General features: G+C 40.1%; 1 non-coding gene across 1 annotated transcript; it reads left to right on the top strand.

Annotated features, from left to right (window-relative positions):
- The first annotated feature begins 14,377 nt into the window (after window positions 1–14,377).
- On the top strand, window positions 14,378–14,484 carry LOC148580394 (small nucleolar RNA R71). Its single transcript, XR_015896821.1, has one exon. It is a non-coding gene; the product is annotated as a small nucleolar RNA R71 (small nucleolar RNA).
- Window positions 14,485–17,195: the final 2,711 nt, after the last annotated feature.

Genomic DNA, 17,195 nt, shown 5'->3' with positions numbered 1-17,195 from the left:
TTAAAATTAGTGAAATTTTGTTCCAAAGATAGAGTCTTAGAAGAAACTTATTGTCTTTATAATCAAGTAGAGCATGCATGCAACTAACCTATTACTATGCAATTTATCCTATTCTATAAAAGAAAGAAAATCTAACTAAACTATCCTAATTTATTGGTGCTAGGGAAGAGAATTTACCTCCGGAAGTCAGGTACTGACCGACCTCCCCACACTTAAGGCTTTGCACTGTCCTCGGTGCCATCTGTCAGGAACAGGGGTGGGCTGGTAGCAGTATCTCCACAGTCGGGACCATCATGGCTCCCTGTGCTGGTAAAGGAAGTGGAGTCCGGGGTGTCTGAGTCCTTGAAGTGTCCCTTGAGTAGCTCTTTAAGGTGTTTGAATCGGCGCTCGTTACGGCGCTCTCTCATCTTAGCTTTGTGTTCTTGCCGATCCAACCTTTTGATTATCTGCTGGAGCAGTTGGGCTGTTGTAGGTGCTTATGGTGCTGAGGAAGAAATATCCTCAACTGGTTCAGTATGCTGGCTAATAGTGGCTGCTGGAAGTCTAAGGTACTTCCCATTGGAGACATACTGATCATCCCGTGGAAGCATGCCATTGGTGTCCCCAGCTTTGTAGGAGACTTCGGCTGCTGAGACAAGATCTGAGACCAAGGCGGGAAAAGGTAAGTTGTCCGCAATTTGTACGTGTCCCATGGTATTCCGGATATGTCTTGGTAGATTCAGAAGTTGGTTTGTACGGATGCACCATAGTAGAACGGCCATGTCCGCAGTGAAGGAAGACTCGTGAGTGCTCGGAAAGACGTAATGGGACATAATTTGTGCCCATACGTGACCCTCCAAGGTAAGTGCTGAAGCCGAAATTCCCTTAGGGCAGGTACGATGGTATCCGTAGATCCATCTGCTGCCAGGTAGTGCAATAACTCTGAGAACAGCGTCCTAGTTAAATTAGTACATCTGGCGCTTGAGTGCGGCTTCCTGAAAGGCATCCAATCCTTCTGGAATAGGGGGAAGACATAGAGCTTTTTGAATAGCCTCTTCTGTAATGGGGACTTGCTTCTGACGAACATAGACAGACTGCAGAGTTGGCAGGTGGAAGTTGGAGTAGAACTCGACTACCCAAGAAAGATTGACCTGCCTTGGCTGTCTCTGTAGGAAATCCCATTGTCTTCGGGCAATTTGCGGCTCAACAAAGGTAGCAATATTGGGCAGGAGGAGAAGAAGGTATTCGTTGTTGAAATTCCTTTCTGCCAGGATGGGGAACATCTGCTCACAGTAGCGATTGGAAAATCGCGCAGTGTCCTTTGCTGGAAAGGCTCTTTCTTTATCATTTACCTTTATTATCCTCTTAATCTTCTTTGTTGAGGGCTTTACTGCAGTGGAGGAGGGTTCTGCCACTAGTGCTCTTTTAGTTCCTCTTCTTGCTGGTGGTTTGGGAGTAGCTTTCTCCTTTCCTTTCTTGGTGGCCATCCTGAAAAAGGGAAGAGAAAGTAAATTAAATTCAAAGAGATATATAGCAAGGAAGAGAACGGAAAAGGTGGTTATGGATGCACATTAGGTGGTAACTAACATTAACACATTCTCATGAGTACATGTGAAAAGTCATCAATGGAAAATAGCTAGTGCATATAATGACAAGTGAATGCAAGGTGTTTATTGGCATGCCGGAAAAGGGCATGAGTAGCATAGATCAAGCATCACTCGTAACAAACCATCACATTTGTATTGACAATTAATTTCAATTAATACAATAGTAAAGAGAGTTTTTGAAAAGCAGCATTGAATAGTAGAATAACATAGAGAAGTACATAATGCCATATGGGCTTTTTCACAAACACATAGCATGCATGGTAGATGAGGTATAGAAAGTATTAAAGTGAACATGCAAGCAATCCTTTAAAAAAATTAATATATAATTGTCAAACAAGTGCAACAATCCACAAGCATATAATGAGGAATAATGACTCAAATAAAATTCTAACACCATGTAAAAAGGAAAGAAGAAGAAAGAAAATATGAATAATGAAAAGAAAAAGAAAAGAAAAGAAAATAACAAATAAAATAAGAAGAATGATAGAAAAGTGATACGCGGAAAACTTGTCTCGCAACAAATTTCCTTCGGCAAGTGTACTGAATTCGTCGTCAAGTAAAAACTCACAATAGAGTGAGGTCGAATCCCACAGATATTGATTGATCAAGCAACTTTAATTAAAAGAATGTTCTAGTTGAGCGAACCAGAATTTGAGTTGGAAATTGCAGAAAATTAAATGGCAGGAAAGTAAATAGTGGAAACAGTAAATGCTGGAAATAAAGAGCTGAATGTAGATGGCGGAAAGTAAATTGCAGAATCTTAAATGGGAATGGGGTAATTGCTCATAAAAGTAAATGGCAGAAATTAAAGAGAATGGGTAAGATCAGAAATGGGGAGTTCATTGGGCTCAGGAGATGTTGCATTCTCCGGATCAAGTTCATTTTCATCTTTTCCTCAATCAATGCATTTATTGATCTCCTTGGCAATCTTAAGTGATCGAATTACAATTCCTTGTAATTCAATCTCTCAAATCTTGATCAATAGCCAATTCCTTGGTCAATTGCTCATGAGAGGAGATGAAGTATGGTCACTGATTATACCACATGCATTTCCCAAATCAAGTATTGAGAGGATTATAGTCACATATCCATCTACACCCAATTTGGTCCAGCATGAGAAAGCATTTCTAGCATGATCCCTTCATTCCTCTTTCAAGGTTCAGAGGAGATCCAAGTATGAATAGCTTCTTTTCCAAGATAACTACCCAATTGGATGAAGATCGAAAGCTTTCTTGTAAAATCAAGAGAAAAGATAGAAGAAAGAGAATGAAAACTAAAATTGATCCATCAAATTACAACAGAGCTCCCTAACCCAATGAAGGGGGTTTAGTTGTTCATAGCTCTGGAAAATGAAAACAAAGATGGAGAATACATGCTGAAAGTAAACTATAAGAGCAGAGAAAGTAAAATACAGAGAGTAATTCTAGGCCAAAGGCTCCCTAAAGTTTCCAGCTCTTTTGTCCTGAAATCAAGCAATAAAGTGCATCAAAGTTCTAATCCAAGTCATGGGAAATACAATATCCAATTTGTCATTAAATTCATGCAAAATCCTCATGAAATCATGTAAAGTGCACAATGTATGCTTGAATCAAGATGTAAGTAAATATCTACCCAGACTAGCTTATTTTCTAAGAAAATGCATGAAACTACCCTAAAAACAGTAAAGAAAAGGTCAGTGAAACTGGCCAAAATGCCCTGGCATCACAACACCAAACTTAAAGTTTGCTTGTCCCTAAGCAAGTACTGGAACAAGAGAATGATGAATGGAATGTCAAGAGAAACGAGTCATTCTTGTGGAAGTCATGTTTCTGGTTTTATGGTGGTTTCATGCATAGCAACTTAGGTTCATTCCTTCGCTGGCTTTCAGACCTTTATCATGTCATAGAATCCTCACTGTGATTGCATCCCATGAGACTTTTATTCATTGATCATTTTGTTGTTATTTCAGGGCTTATTTGTGTTCTTAGGCTAAGTGCTCTGTAAGGGGGCAACTCTTTAAAATAAGCTTTCAGCCAACACTCCCGAACCAGTTGGTTCAAGGTGCTAGGTCTTGAAGCACCCCTAAGGACTTACTCCCTCAAGTCTCTCCTCCATACATACACACCACAGGCATATGGTTTATTTATTTTCTTTCTTGAGACCTTGGTATCCAGCACCTCTTTGGGTTACTAAATGCTCTGTAGTGAGGGTTACTCTTGATAGTGGACTTTCAGTTGATAATCCCGAGTTAGTTAACCTAAGTTACCAAGTGATAAGGCACCCCTAAGAGCTTATTCATCCAAGTAAATCCCTCACACAGGAACACCACAGACACATGCCTCAAGATTAAAACCATTGGTGCCTAGCCTTATTGCTTACTCTTTTTCTTTTATTTGTTTTTTTTTCACTTCCATTTTTCTTTTCCCCTTTTTCTTATTAGGATCTTGTTATTTAGTTAGTCTCATGGGGTGTGTCTCAAGCATATGATTCATGACAGATAGTTGTCTTCCCACCTTGTGGTTGAACCAACTTAGCTAACTTATGACCACACTACAAACTCAAGAACTTACTCCATAATATGAACTCCACTCTGGTCTTTTATAAAACACTCATTCTTTTTTCATTTGATTCAAAAGGACAAGCATACAAGTAAGTAAAGTAAGGATGCAGTGACATAAAGACTAGCCAACACAGTCCTAATCAATAAAAAGTTTAAAAGACAGAATTGAAAAAGGTTCAAATTATCATGGAAGCATGTTCTATTTCATACAAGATCTTCCTTATTTAAAGCATAGAAAAAGATGGACCAAAGAAGGAACTCCACCACCTTTTACTCATGTGGATGACCATGCTCCCCTCCTTGCTTGTTGATGACAAGTCATCTTAGCCGATTTTAACTAGTCTTTTTCTTTTGTTTTCATTAGAATTATGCACTTTCTTGAGCTACAAGCAAGCCAATTAGGTAGATTTTCATGTTTCCTTTGATTTAATCAACCATGTATGAATTCATGCTATTTCATGAGGTTTTATACTATAATTGTCACATCTTATGATAGAATGAATATCTCATGATTATGAGCATAGCTTTGATGTGTTTGGTTGATTAATGATAGGTGAAGAAAGCTTGGAGAAAGGTTGAAGCAAGAAGGAATAGCTAGGAGTAAAGAGAAGACAATGGAATAAATGAAAATGAACCAAGAAGCAAAAAGTTGGACCTAAAGTTAGCCTCAAACTTTTGCACAAACTTTTGGGTGAAAAGTTAGCCCCAACGTTAGCCCCCTAACTTGGAGGCTAACGTCGGAACTTGAAAATCACTCCCTGGGTACCAAAAGTTTGCGCCAACATTAGCCCCCTAACTTGGTGGCTAACGTTAGCACATGAAATCCTCCCTGGGCACCAAAAGTTTGCACCAACGTTAGCCCCCTAACTTGGTGGCTAACGTTGGCACATGAAAATCACAAGGGGAGGAGCAAAAGTTTGCGCCAACGTTAGCCCCCTAACTTGGTGGCTAACGTTGGCGCCACAAGTACACAAGGTAAGGCCAATGTTAGGGCCAAAGTTAGACCCCTAACTTTGGCACCAACGTTGGTATCAGCAGATTATGGTAGCTGATATGAAAAGTTGGAGCAAAAGTTAGACCCCTAACTTTTGCTCAAACTTTTGGTCCAACTTTTGCAAAACTCAAACCCGGTTCAATTGGTTCGTTTTGGTTCCTCTTCAAGCTCCAAGAGCAATCAACCAAGGCCTCTTTCAACCCAATTCCACCAAGAGCAAAGGCCCAACTCAAGGCTTGAAGATCATTTGAAGAAAGTGTATAAATAGGATAGAATTCAAGTTCTTCGGGGAGCTTTTCTTTTGGAATTTTCATAATAGTTTTCGGAGAGCTTTTGATATTGAGTGATCTTTAATTTCTTTGTCTTGGGGAAGGAGAATTCACTTCTCTTCCTCGTAGTTTTATTGCTTTCAATTTCTATTACAACTGTCTTGATTCTTGGGTTGGAGAATTGAAGAAATTCTGTTTCAATCTCATCCTCGGATCTCTCTGTTTATTTACTGCAATTGAATTTCCGTTTCTGTTACTTGCTTCTCATCTACTTCCCTTGCAATTTACAATTTCCTTTGCAATTGTTCTTGTTGGATCTAGGAAGGCATTGAGATCTAGACTTGGTTTTCTAGTCTCTGGGTCCTGAGATCTGAAACTCCAATTTACATTCTGTTTTTGCTTTTCATGTTCATTTACTTGTTTTGCTTCAGTTCCGATTCAACCCAAACCTTCTTTTACTCTTCTGTTTGATGCAATTTACTTTTCCTTGTTTAAATTCTGCAAATCCAATCCCCAATTCCCTTTACAATTCCAGCCGTTTACATTTCTTGCACTTTAAGATTCCGCTATTTACATTTCTTGCATTCTAAGTTTCTGCTATTTAATTTCGTGTTCTTTAAGATTCAGCATTTTAATTCCCTGTTCTCTTTACTTCCATGCAATTTAATTTCTGCAAATCACAAAACACTCAATCAAATCTTGATTCGCTTGACTAAATTAACCACTAAGCTAAAATTGCTCAATCCTTCAATCCCTGTGGGATCGACCTCACTCCCGTGAGTTTTTATTACTTGATACGACCCGGTACACTTGCCGGTTAGATTTGTATGTTTTGGAGGAAATTTATTTTTCACCAAAATACTCATCAAGTTTTTGGCGCCGTTGCCGGGGATTGATTAGATTGATAATGATTAAGTGAGGTGGTGATCTAGATCAAGCACTTTTTCTTTAATTTTTGACTAACCCACTAACTGTTTGAAGTTTTGCCTAAGCTAATAAAAACCTCATTCTAGCAATAGAGTGAAATTTTCTTGGTTTATCTTGCTGAATATGATTCTCATAGCTTGATAAATAAACGAGAGAAGTGATTTACGTTCATTAATCTCTCAAGTTTACCAACTGTTTGACACATGGTGTCAACTAATCCTCTGACTACATTCTGGCATGAGAATATCCAATTTTCATTTGGATTGTTTGTGATTGTGCAGGTCATGGAGGAAAGGAATCCTACAGCAAGAGGAGAAAAACTGAGGCATTATGATTTCCAGCCTCCATAATCAAAGAGCAAGATGTCAAGCTAGTGACAATAAAAGAGCGCTTGTTGGGAGGCAACCCAACCGGAGGTAACTATCTTTTCATATCTATTTCAATAAAAAGGTTAATTAATTTTATCTATATTGCAAGAAGCTAAGTTTGGTGTTGCACACCAAAACAATCTAAGGGAGAATGAAGGATTCTAAGTTTGGTGTTCCACCAAAATCCCATTATAAAACACATTCTCACTCTCTGCATAATGCTGGCTTCAAGCATGTTGGATGAACTAGTTAACTATTCTGCTGTTTCCTAGTTTTCAGTTTTATTGCTTTTGAAAAAGAAGAAGAAAAGAAAAAAAGTTATTACACATGGTTAATTTGATGCATGAAACCCATTGGCAAGGTACTAAGTTTGGTGTTCTCACACCAAAGTAAGTTCAAAAGCCCATAAATAAATCAGCCAGACTAACCATTGTTTCCAAGTGCTTGGGGAACAAGCAACTTTCAATATCATTGCAGAGGTCCATACAAGCTTTTGGAAGGATTAAGAATCATCAATCAAAGAAACAAAAGATGAACCTAAAGGCCAGCAATGATGATGATGAGAAGAAGGAAAGCAAGTAAACTTCAACAGGTTGTATTGTTAAGTGATTGTTTTACATCAAATATTGCTGTAATTGAAAGTTGGATTGTATCCTTATCTACTATGCTTGTCTGCATAGTATAGTTTTTTTTTTTTTTACCCCTGCCTGCCTGCATAGCATAGTCTTTCTTTATAATTCAATAAGCAAGATGCTTGATCATTCACAACATTCTTATCTTCAAAACTTGTTTGCAATCAATTTTCAAGAAATGCATCACATGAAAGTTCTTTGAAAAGAAGGATTGAGGAATCAATCAATTTTGAGGCAAGCAAAAGATTAGGAGAAGTGGTGGTTCTAGTTGTATGATTATGTATTGAGGTTGCATGCTTGTGAAAACTTGCATGGGAGCTCATACGCGGGACATGAAGTTCAAAGAAGTATTGTGGAGATTCTCAAAAACCTATTGATCCAAGAAGCAGCAAACAAAACAAAAGAAAATAAAGAAAATACAAAAGCAAAAAGAACATGGCCCAAGGCTCTGAGCATCAATTACTAGGGAGAAAAAGAAAGAAAGAAACAAAAACTCAAAGAGTTGTTATCCTAGTAAATGCTTGTTGTTGAAGTGTGTCAAGGAAAGAGGCTTGAGCAAGTAAATCCTTAGGGGTGCTTTAACACCTAATACCTTAAAACCAACTGGTTTAGGAGTATTGATTGAAAGCTTATCTAAAGAGCCGCTTTGAGATATGATACTTAGAGTCGAGGCCAAAGCACAGAAACTATAAGCTGCTTCAAGGTGATTACATATAAAGAGATCCCCATGGTACCATTTGGATGAAAATCCTAAAGACCTACGACTCCCAATATGTAAGGACTAGTGAGCACTGAAGCCCTTGCATGAGCATATGATTTAGAGTTCACCCCACTGATACTTGATCACTTTACTCACTGCACTTTACAAGTGTTCCTCAATCCATCTTAATTGAAAGAGCCTTGGAGCATAAATTTATTTCTTGCTTGAGGACAAGCAAGCTTTAAGTTTGGTGTTGTGATGACAAGTCATCTTAGCCGATTTTAACTAGTCTTTTTCTTTTGTTTTCATTAGAATTATGCACTTTCTTGAGCTACAAGCAAGCCAATTAGGTAGATTTTCATGTTTCCTTTGATTTAATCAACCATGTATGAATTCATGCTATTTCATGAGGTTTTATACTATAATTGTCACATCTTATGATAGAATGAATATCTCATGATTATGAGCATAGCTTTGATGTGTTTGGTTGATTAATGATAGGTGAAGAAAGCTTGGAGAAAGGTTGAAGCAAGAAGGAATAGCTAGGAGTAAAGAGAAGACAATGGAATAAATGAAAATGAACCAAGAAGCAAAAAGTTGGACCTAAAGTTTGCGCCAACGTTAGCCCCCTAACTTGGTGGCTAACGTTGGCGCCACAAGTACACAAGGTAAGGCCAACGTTAGGGCCAAAGTTAGACCCCTAACTTTGGCACCAACGTTGGTATCAGCAGATTATGGTAGCTGATATGAAAAGTTGGAGCAAAAGTTAGACCCCTAACTTTTGCTCAAACTTTTGGTCCAACTTTTGCAAAACTCAAATCTGGTTCAATTGGTTCGTTTTGGTTCCTCTTCGAACTCCAAGAGCAATCAACCAAGGCCTCTTTCAACCCAATTCCACCAAGAGCAAAGGCCCAACTCAAGGCTTGAAGATCATTTGAAGAAAGTGTATAAATAGGATAGAATTCAAGTTCTTCGGGGAGCTTTTCTTTTGGAAATTTCATAATAGTTTTCGAAGAGCTTTTGATATTGAGTGATCTTTAATTTCTTTGTCTTGGGGAAGGAGAATTCACTTCTCTTCCTCTTAGTTTTATTGCTTTCAATTTCTATTACAACTTTCTTGGATCTTGGGTTGGAGAATTGAAGAAATTCTGTTTCAATCTCATCCTCGGATCTCTCTGTTTATTTACTGCAATTGAATTTCCGTTTCTGTTACTTGCTTCTCATCTACTTCCCTTGAAATTTACAATTTCCTTTGCAATTGTTCTTGTTGGATCTAGGAAGGCATTGAGATCTAGACTTGGTTTTCTAGTCTCTGGGTCCTGAGATCTGAAACTCCAATTTACATTCTGTTTTTGCTTTTCATGTTCATTTACTTGTTTTGCTTCAGATCCGATTCAACCCAAACCTTCTTTTACTCTTCTGTTTGATGCAATTTACTTTTTCTTGTTTAAATTCTGCAAATCCAATCCCCAATTCCCTTTACAATTCCAGCCGTTTACATTTCTTGCACTTTAAGATTCCGCTATTTACATTTCTTGCATTCTAAGTTTCTGCTATTTAATTTCGTGTTCTTTAAGATTCAGCATTTTAATTCCCTGTTCTCTTTACTTCCATGCAATTTAATTTCTGCAAATCACAAAACACTCAATCAAATCTTGATTTGCTTGACTAAATTAACCACTAAGCTAAAATTGCTCAATCCTTCAATCCCTGTGGGATCGACCTCACTCCCGTGAGTTTTTATTACTTGATACGACCCGGTACACTTGCCGGTTAGATTTGTATGTTTTGGAGGAAATTTATTTTTCACCAAAATACTCATCACTTGTCCTCTTTGTGTCTTCTTGTATTTCCTCGCATCCGTGCCAATCTTGCTTACTTCCACTCCTCAAGTGCCTTCCTCACTGATTCATGGCTCTCTTCCACCCTTTGTCTTTCTTCTCATGCTAATTCATCCCTCATTTCTTCATACCTTGCGATTCCCGTATGCAATATAGGCAGCTGTCCTACTAAGTAACCGAGCCTGGCTTGAGTGTTTATATGATGCCCAGTCTCGCTCATGTAAACTCCTTCTGCGAATGCCCTTTGCTCGTCCAATAGTTCTGCCTGTTCTATTTGTCTTCCATGCATCTCATGTATGTGTGCACCTTGATGTGCTTGGATGTTGATTAGCTTCTGGATTGATTCTTGTTGTTCATTTTGCCTTTGTTCTATCCTGTGGAATGTTTCACTCCATTGTTGTTCTTGACTCAGTTGCTGCTCCATCAATTGCTTTTGCTACTCCCCTTGTTGAGTCATCCATCTTGAGAGTGATTCCTCTTGCTGCCCCATCATCTGTAGTTGAAGCTCTTTCTGTGCTCCTTGGCTTTCCAAATATTGTCGAGATAGGCCATCAATGGCTTCCTGCAGTTGGTGCATATCCAAGGTGGCTGGTGCTTACCCCTCTAAGACTTGTCCTTCTACTTCTTGAGGGGCTGGCCTCTTCCTTTGCTTCCGTTGAGGTAGGGGGGATGCGGTAGCATGCATTCGTCGAACGGTTATTGGAATGCCCTCTTTTATCCACACGGGGTCCTCATCTTCAAACATCACCCCAGCTTTCTTGCACAGTCGGTAAATAGTGCTAGGGTAACCTAACGTTCCTCTTGAGTCACTTTTCTCTGCCATCTTTCTAATGCCTTCAGCTATGAGTTCATGAACCTTGATCTCTCCTCCTTTGAGTATACAGTGCACCATTGTGGCTCTCTTGAGATTCACCTCCGAGTTGTTCCCTGCTGGTAGGATGGACCTCCTTACAATTTCGAACCACCCTTTTGCTTCCGGAGTGAGATCTGCTCTCTTGATGAACCTTGGTCTCCTATCCGCATATCTTTCCCAGTCAGCTCCGGGTACACAAATGTCTTGCACAATCTGGTCATGATTGGGGTTGTTGTCTATTCTTGAATGATAACTCTCTTCTTCAAATGGTATGGACCGTAGCTTTAATGCCCTCATGACACTCATGGGACCGAAATCCACAATCTTTCCTCTCACAAAGCTTGTATATGACTCATCTGCCTTATCATATCGGACCGCATTTGCATAAAACTCTCTTACAAGATTTGCATTTACCTTAATGACCGGATCAGTGAGGAGCTCCCATCTTCTCTCTTCTACCTTCTTTGTGATTTCGGGACACTCAGTTTTCCTAACTTGAAATCCCAGCTCATAAATGATTTCCTTATCAACCATCCACCCGTATTGCAATGCATGGTGCAAGCTTCTAAATCTCTTTTCATCATACGGGTGTTGCTCCATAGGTTCCTTTTCCTTCCTTCTTTTAGAGCTCGAAGATGCCAAGAATGAGGGTTAATGTGTGAAGGTGGTAAGGGCGTGGAGACTTTTGGTTGTTTAGGGTTGAGTGCAATGAAGGGAGTGAGGGGAAATATTTTTAATGGGGTAGGAAGTGCTTGGTGCCGAAAGGGAGAGGTGTGAAGAGTGGGCGTGGAGTGTGAAGGTGGGGTACGGAACAAGGATCACTTATATAGAGAGGTTGTGAGTGAATGGAAGGTGTGGATTGATGGAGTGGTTGTTTGATGGGCAGTTGGGGTTGTGCATGGAGAAAGGACAAGGATCATCACTTTATGATGGAGATTGCTCGGTCTTCAAGAGTCCCATTCTTTTCTATATTGCATGGCAACATTTTCCAATGCGTTCCTTTTTTAGAACAAGTGTGTAGTCCCTCTTCATGAAGTGGCCGAACCTTCCTCATTTGATTGTCCAATCAATCCCCTTCAATGCTCCTTTCCTTTTCCATAAAAAAAATAAAATAAGAAAAACTAATATCATGAAACAAGTTTAAACTTTGCGGCTAGAATAATAAAGGAAAAGGATTAGATTGTTTATTCATGAACACCAACTAACTAACTAACTGTGTATCCTTATATGCATATTCATGGCACCTTGGGTGACACTAAACTTAGTTTGGAGCATTGTGATGAAAAAGTCTTTGTTCAAAGCTCCAAGACTAGCATGCTCTGAGTTGCATTCATGCTTTCTTGGCATGCTTTGAACACCAAACTTGTTCTTCACTATATACTGCATAACAAGGATTTCACCAAGTTTTAGTCAAGTTTGGGTTGGAATTCATAAAAATTGACTTATTAACTATTTTCTAAAAGCATATAAAACATGGGTTGCCTCCTATGAAGCGCTTCTTTAGCGTCACTAGCTTGACGTTTCGCCTTCATCAGGGAGGTCGATAGTGCTTCAAGTCTTCTCCTCTGGCAGTAGACCTATATCCAGTAGTGGTATCAATGATCTCTACATGTTCCAAGGAGAGAACTCTGTTGATAGTGAAGACCTTAGGTAACTGGGATGGTACAGTGGGGAGATCAGGGGGGATATTTGGGAAGTAAGCTGAGATCACTTTATCCCCTGGAGAGAAGTCCTCTGTAGGGATCTTTTTGTTCCTCCACCTCCTTGGCACCTTCTTCTTTGTTTCTTTTGATGTTGCCTTGCTCTTTGTGGCCTCTTCTTCTAAAGGAATTTTGAGGTTGTCTTCACATGCCTCTGGTGGTTTAGGTTCCTCTAGCTTTTCCTTGAGCTGTGACAGCTGCTTGTTTCCATGTCCATCAACCAAGGGAATCTCCGGATGAGCTTGTTGTTCTTCAGTACTTGCCTCTTCCTTCAATGTCTCACTGTGATCCTTTCTTGGTTCCTTGTTCTCTTGATCTATTTCCTGTGAGTGTTTGAAAACAGTGAAGGCGAGCTGTTCATCATGGATCCTCAAGATTAGCTCCCCTCGCTCCACATCTATGAGTGCTCTGGTTGTAGCTAGGAATGGTCTTCCCAATATGATTGGGTGAGTGTAACTCTCTTCCATGTCCAATATGACAAAGTCTGCTGGGAGGAAGTATTTCCCAACCTTTACCAACACATTTTCCACCACTCCTATTGCTTGTTTTTGAGTTTTGTCAGCCAGCCTGATGACTACATCTGTGGGCATTATCTCATTGATCTGCAGCCTCTTCACAAGGGACAAGGGCATTAAGTTGATGCTTGCTCCCAAATCGCAGAGTGCTCTATCAAACATTGTTTCTCCTATGGCACAGGGTATGTGAAAACTCCTTGGGTCCTTTCTTTTTGTAGGCAACTCTGGTTGAATGAGGGCGCTGCACTCCTTGTTCATCACTATAGTTTGGCCTCCCTTGAGTGAGCTTTTCCTGGGAAGCAGTTCCTTCATATACTTGATGTATGCAGGCATTTGTTTGATGGTCTTGATGAATGGTATGTTTACATGCAGAGATGCAAACAAGTCAAGAAATCTTGAGTATATTCTCTTCTCCACAGCACCATTGAGTAGTTGAGGAAAGGGTGCATAGAGTCTCAGCAGCTCCTGTTGTGAGATTTTCGGTTCTTGGTGATCTTTTTCCTTCTCCTCTGCTGAGGTATCTCCAGGTTGTTCTGATGGCTTGCTTGGCTTGTCCTCAGTCTCCTTATCACTTATAGTGACCATCTTGCAATCTTTCCATCTTACTTTTTTTGTTTCTCTTCTCGGATTTTTCTCTGTGTCACTTGGAAATCCATCTGTAGGTTTGGGAATCTGCTCAGAGAGATACCCTACTTGAGATTCCAACCTCTTGATTGTGTCTCCCTGGTTCTTAAAATTTGCTCGCACTTCCTCCTTGAATGCCTTGTTGTCTTGAATCTCTTTGCCTATGCTTTCAAGTAGATTCTCAATCCTTGAGAGTCTGTCATCAAATAATGGTGGATTGAGATTAGAGGTGGAAGGATGAGGAGTGTTATTTTGGTTTTGATAGGGATGTGGAGAGGTGTTGTCATGGTGGTGTTGGTATGTTCTCTGTGTGAATTGTTGGTGAGCTGCATTGTTGTTGGGGTTGTGATGTCTCCGATCTTGCCCTTGATCTTGTTGATTCCCCCACCCAACGTTTGGGTGATTCCTCCAACCAGGGTTATAGGTCTTGGAGTATGGATCATGGTTTTGCCTATGTGAATTCCCAATGTAGTTGGCTTGCTGCTGACTACCCTCTGCTTCTTCATTCACTCCTTCTTGGGTTGCTGATGAAGTAGTGATTGCTGCTACTTGGTTCCTCTCTATCTTCTTGGTGAGGTTAGCCAGCTGCTTGGTAATGAGCTTGTTTTGAGCAAGCAGTGCATCCACAGTGTTTAGCTCCATTGCTCCTCTAGTGTTGCCTCTTTCAGAAGCATAGAAATAGTCATTTTCTGCTACAGTCTCAATGACATCTATAGCCTCTTCAATGGTCTTCTTCTTGTTCAAAGATCCTCCAGATGAATGGTCTACTGCCTTTTTTGATTCATAAGAAAGGCCTTCATAGAAAATGTGTAGCTGCACCCATTCATTGAACATATCTGGTGGACACCTCCTTGTCAGGTCCTTAAACCTCTCCCATGCTTCATATAGAGTCTCACCATCTTGTTGCCTGAAAGTTTGGACCTCAGCTCTCAGCCTGTTGATTCTTTGGAGAGGATAGAATCTGGCTAAAAATTTGTTCACCACATCATCCCAAGTTGTCAAACTCTCCTTCTGAAAAGACTCCAGGCACTTGGCTGCCTTATCCTTGAGTGAGAATGGAAATAAGAGCAGTCTATAGGCATCAGGATGAACACCATTAGACTTCACCATGTCACATATCCTCAGGAAGGTGGTTAGATGTTGATTGGGGTCTTCTTGGACTCCTCCTCCGAACGAACAGTTGTTCTGAACAAGGGTGATGAGCTGTGGTTTTAGTTCAAAATTATTGGCATGGATGGTCGGCTTTTGAATGTTACTTCCACAGTTTCCTGGGTTTGGATTGATGTAAGAGCCTAAAACTCTTCTCTCCTCCCCAGCATGATTTGCTCGACCTTCTCTGCCATGGTTGTGAGCCTCTTCTTCATGATGGTTTTCCATGTTTTCTTCCATGTTTGGTTCAAAGTATTCCTCCTCTTCCTCGGCACCCACTACTTGTTTTTCTCTTGTTTCCCTTCTTAATCTAAGGAAGGTCCTCTCAGGTTCTGAATCAAAGGAAGTTGAAGCCCCGCTTCTTCTCCCTGTCATACAACCAACAAAGCACAAGCAAGGAAAATAGATGCAGGAAGTATTTCTGTTAGAATTACTGTTAGTGTGAGTGATGCAATATATCAAACAGTTAGTGGGTCAGTGAACTGAATTGTAAATAACTAAAAAAAACGAAAAAGTAGGGGGAGGGGAAGAAATTAACTAAAACTGAAAGTAAATTACTCAAACAGAAAAATTAAATCAAACAAACTAAAAATGCTCAATCTAGTTATCCTCCAATTTAATCATTGTTGATTCAAAATCAATCCCCGGCAACGGCGCCATAAACTTGATACGCAGAAAACTTGTCTCGCAACAAATTTCCTTCGGCAAGTGTACCGAATTTGTCCTCAAGTAAAAACTCACAATAGAGTGAGGTCGAATCCCACAGAGATTGATTGATCAAGCAACTTTAATTAAACGAATGTTCTAGTTGAGCGAACAAGAATTTGAGTTGGAAATTGCAGAAAATTAAATGGTGGGAAAGTAAATAGTGGAAACAGTAAATGCTGGAAATAAAGAGCTGAATGTAGATGGCAGAAAGTAAATTGCAGAATTTTAAATGGGAATGGGGTAATTGCTCATAAAAGTAAATGGCAGAAATTAAAGAGAATGGGTAAGATCAGAAATGGAGAGTTCATTGGGCTCAGGAGATATTGCATTCTCTGGATCATGTTCATTTTCATCTCTTCCTCAATCAATGCATTCATTGATCTCATTGGCAATCTTAAGTGATCGAATTACAATTCCTTGTAATTCAATCTCTCAAATCTTGATCAATAGCCAATTCCTTGGTCAATTGCTCATGAGAAGAGATGAAGTATGGTCACTGATTATACCACATGCATTTCCCAAATCAAGTGTTGGAAGGATTATAGTCACATATCCATCTACACCCAATTTGGTCCAGCATAAGAAAACATTTCTAGCATGATCCCTTCATTCCTCTTTCAAGGTTCAGAAGAGATCCAAGTATGAATAGCTTCTTTTCCAAGATAACTACCCAATTGGATGAAGATCGAAAGCTTTCTAGTAAAATCAAGAGAAAAGATAGAAGAAGGAGAATGAAAACTAAAATTGATCCATCAAATTACAACAAAGCTCCCTAACCCAATGAAGGAGGTTTAGTTGTTCATAGCTCTGGAAAATAAAAACAAAGATGGAGAATACATGTTGAAAGTAAACTAGAAGAGCAGAGAAAGTAAAATACAGAGAGTAATTCTAGGCCAAAGGCTCCCTAAAGTTTCCAGCTCTTTTGTCCTGAAATCAAGCAATAAAGTGCATCAAAGTTCTAATCCAAATCATGGGAAATGAAACATCAAATTTGTCATTAAATTCATGCAAAATCCTCATGAAATCATGTAAAGTGCACAATGTATGCTTGAATCAAGATGTAAGTGAATATCTATCCAGACTAGCTTATTTTCTAAGAAAATGCATGAAACTACCCTAAAAACAGTAAAGAAAAGGTTAGTGAAACTGGCCAAAATTCCCTGGCATCAAAAAGGAAGGAGGGAAGAAGAAAATAAAACCTTGTTAATGGAGATGAGATAGAAGGATGAAGGAGGGAAAAAGAGAAAATAGGATTTGGGGAGAAAATGATATGATATTTGGCAAAATTAGGAAAACTGCGCGCCGCAAGCGACGCGATCGCATGGGGCACGCGGTCGCGCGACTTAAGCTTAAGGTGATTGACGCGGTCGCGTCAGTCACGCGGTCGCGTTGGTCACGCGGTCGTGTGACCTAGTTTGTGCCAGTGGCGCGAGGGTTGCCTCGCACTCGCACAACTCTCTGTTCAAATTCATTAAATGCCCAATTTTTGGTGACGCGATCGCATGGGGCATGCGATCGCGTGAGTGGGCAGTTTTTGGGGTACGACGCGGCCGCGTGGGGCACGTGGTCACGTGAGGGGAATGCGCGTCCAGCGCCAGTCCAGCACCACTCTAGCACAACTTTCAGCTGTGCACCATTATTACGCCGAAATCCTTGTCACGCGGCCACGTGGGGCGCGCGATCGCGTGGGAGGCCATTATTCCCGTATGACGTGATCGCATCAGCGATCGCTTGGGATGATTTGTGCCATTGGCACGCCTCCAGCCACGCTCTCGCGTGACTCTCTGTTC

Source organism: Arachis ipaensis, chromosome B10 (assembly GCF_059453495.1).
Source record: "Arachis ipaensis isolate K30076 ecotype BB chromosome B10, ASM5945349v1, whole genome shotgun sequence".
NCBI lineage: Eukaryota > Viridiplantae > Streptophyta > Magnoliopsida > Fabales > Fabaceae > Arachis > Arachis ipaensis.
The sequence above is the reverse complement of the archived record's forward strand: the minus strand, read 5'-3'. Positions and strand labels throughout refer to the sequence as shown.